The 3,288-nt window shown below is 36.1% G+C and overlaps 1 protein-coding gene across 2 annotated transcripts in view; it reads left to right on the forward strand.

The window, feature by feature from the left end:
* The window catches only part of LOC122806398 (prickle-like protein 1-A), a 323,964-nt gene extending 321,097 nt beyond the window's left edge, over positions 1-2,867 (forward strand). For both annotated transcript variants that reach the window (XM_044076764.1, XM_044076765.1), the window contains exon 8: positions 1-2,867. This exon is cut by the window's left edge and continues 1,478 nt beyond it. The gene's annotated coding sequence lies outside the window, so the exon portion shown is untranslated.
* The last annotated feature ends 421 nt before the right edge of the window (positions 2,868-3,288 follow it).

A 3,288-nucleotide genomic window follows, 5' to 3' on the forward strand; every position in this document is an offset into this window, starting at 1 on the left:
CCTTCATTGGCAATGAGGACTTAACTTTTTGTATCCATTAAGTGAAATCATTCAAAGTTTATGACACCTTTGTCACCCACTTTATGACAGGCTACATTACTTGCGTGTGTGTGTGTTTATAAAATTGTATTATGACTCGTCAACTAGAAATAAAAGGGATCACCAAATGTGCAAATAGAAAACACCGACTTCAAACAGTGACTGCAAGTACAAGCAAAATATCAAAGGTCAAACACAATAAATGTTACCTTTCTCAACAGTAAAACTGGAGGGACACCCTCTCAAAGTGTTTTGCAAGAGATCAGCCACCTTGTGCTCCCTCACCCCTGCTACATTACATACTCTAACTCCAAGATCACACAACAGTGGGGAAAGGGCAGATTTCTAATCCACACTCTATTGTCATCTCAAATTACTCCCAGAAGTGTTACTTATGTTTGCCTTGCCAACCAGCACACCAATACAAATCAGTACTGATTCAAAAATGTTAAGTGATCTAAACACAAGGTCTTACCTCAGGTGCCCGATTTTATCCGTAAACATTCACCGAACCTCTCAATTGTTCCTATTTCAGAAGACCATTCCTACTTTCATAAGTGATCCACCTCTGCACAGGATGTCCCAATTTTTTGGAAGTATATTCTTGTTTTCAGGCTTTGTTTACCCCTTCACCGAACTTATCTGAATCCCCCTCATCACATGTTTTTTTAAGCTATCGAGTACACAGAAAACCACAGTACATGACTAAAACACTAATGGCAATAATAATTTAAAGTAAGAGTACACACATTTTACACATCCCCTTTTCTCAAGCAAAAACAGATGACCTTGTGTGGTAGAATATTGCAAAACAGTTCAATAGTCTACAGAGTTTACACTTCTCTCTTTTATAACGTGCGTGCATTTTTTCCATCATTTTTTTGTCACACACTGTTTTTTAAACGTTTCCAATTAGTATTACACATTTCTGCAGGAAGCAGAAAGCTGTGTACTATTAGGTATTCATATTTTATAACTAGATTTTCCGATTCTTAGCTGGATGTACCTACTTATGATGGGCATTTGTTCTGATTTTTAATGATTGCATGTTGAGAGGTATGACAATCACCCTTCTAAACTCATACACCTATGAAGATGCTCAAACAAAACTACACTTTTTTCATCATCCACACACACAGGTTAAAAGGCAGGATGTGAAGCACACTTTTTCCGTATCTATCTTGGCTTCCTCCAAGTCATACCAGCTGAGGAGGAAAAAAGTATACTTGTGTTAAACATTTTACAGTTTTGAAATCAGTAGCACAGGTGAATCTTGGCAAGCAAGTTGAGAACACATGCTAAGCCGAATGCAACCATAGAGCCAATCATAATTCTTTGTAGTGCATTTTTTTATAACTTTATCTACTCCATGTACTACCAGTTACAGAAACGGAGACAAAAATATAGGCATGCAAAGTGTTTTACTTACTATGGAAGCCAAGTAAAGCACTAGTGCTGTCAGATAGCAGCATACCGTTCAGCATTTTTTGTTTAAGAATTCTGGGCAAATTCAAAAATAAAGGGTAACAAAGAATCAAAATCAGGGACAGATTTTAAAAATTGAAACTCTAAAATATCTGATATTATCGACTGACAGTAGTCCATAGTAGTTAACAAAAAATTAAACATTTACAAGGAACAGGGCAAAATATGAGGTAAAATCAGGGACTGTTGAGAGGTATAGATAGAAACAAATTGCTGCCCTCTGAAATAATCTGTCTGCCACAATTTTCTGTTTGTAAGTGTAGCAGACTGGCATTCTAACAGCTTTTAAAAGCTGTTTTCCCTTCTGTTGCTATTCTTTGACAAATGGCAGTCTCTAATGCCCACTCCCCAGTGCAAGACCAATCTTAACAGCATTTATAAGTCTTTAACAAACTTCTGTTAAACACTCCTGAGCACTAAATCAGTTCTTGCTGTAGGAAAGTGTTTAACAAATGTATCTTTTCCCCAGTTTCAGAGTACAATTGCAATGCTCCACGCACTACAAGGTTATGTATTCTTCTGACATCACAAAAGTGCCTAACAAGGTTACCTTTTGCCATTTTCTAGGTATAGCAACTAAGCTTCATGTAATACTCCTTCACAGTCCAAAAGTCTTATGAACTACTGAAGAATGTAAATCCTAGTTGAATGGATGTTTTTTGTAGCACTGTGAATAAGACGATGGCATGGAGTGAAGCTGCTTTTATATGTTGCATGCACCAAATAATAGCAGAGAAATATCAGTGAATGATAGGTGCTATGCTCCTGCAAGGAGACCTTCAACTGATGGTGGAAACAAAATGGACAACATGTTTCAGAGTACAAGCCTACTTGTTTTACTACAAGAGTTCTTCCTGAAGTAAGTCTGGCATTGATTTTCACAGTACATTAGCACAAGGATTTAAAGAGTGACAAAAATTATGATATAGAGTTCAGTGCCACTAGAAAAATCAGAATGAGACTGAAAATTATGTACTATTGTGTTAGAGATGGTGATAAACCAACAGCAATCTGAATCGCATCTCTTAGTAATAGGTTCTGAAAAATGATCCTGGGTCACATGACAATGAAGAGTGCATGACATTAATGGACATAATGTGAAACAGGTTACTCTGGAATGGTATGTACCAGAAAAATATACACGCTTTTTATTATCAAGAAGTTCAAAACCTCTGGCCACAATAAGCTGATTACAATGTCATGTGAATTGTTCACAAAACATTTCTGTAAAAATATATTAAGTTTTTTTACACAATACTATGATCTAGTTGTGGAAAATGACTGTGACGTGCTGTGGACAGTGGGTATCTTTGCACATTAAATTGTTGCACTTATGTACATTAGCTATACTGTTACTTTCTTTGGGTGGCCTGCCTATCTCTTCCTGAAAGCTTGAACGCTGTTGCTCATAGGTGTTTCTAGGCTAACAACCACTGGGGCCTTTATAAGCCTATAAGATAGAAAACTCACTTTATTTTTAACTAAAAAACAAAGCTTTCGGGAGTATCCCTTCCTCAGTGTTGATTAATACATTTCTAAGTAAAATTGAACAAATCCATATTTTCAAAAAGACCTATCCATTTATATTCAGCGATTAGGCGATATAATTAATAAATTAATTAATTAATAAATTGGACATCGCTGAATATAAGTGGATAGTGAGGCTAAATGCAGACAAAAAAACCTGGGCTGAATAATATGGTCACTATTAAGCCAATGCTGGAATTTAAGCAAAACCGTATCATTAAGCATATTTCATTTATC

The sequence above is a fragment of the Protopterus annectens genome, chromosome 7.part0 (assembly GCF_019279795.1).
Source record: "Protopterus annectens isolate FY-2018-M chromosome 7.part0, PAN1.0, whole genome shotgun sequence".
NCBI classification, from domain to species: domain Eukaryota; kingdom Metazoa; phylum Chordata; order Ceratodontiformes; family Protopteridae; genus Protopterus; species Protopterus annectens.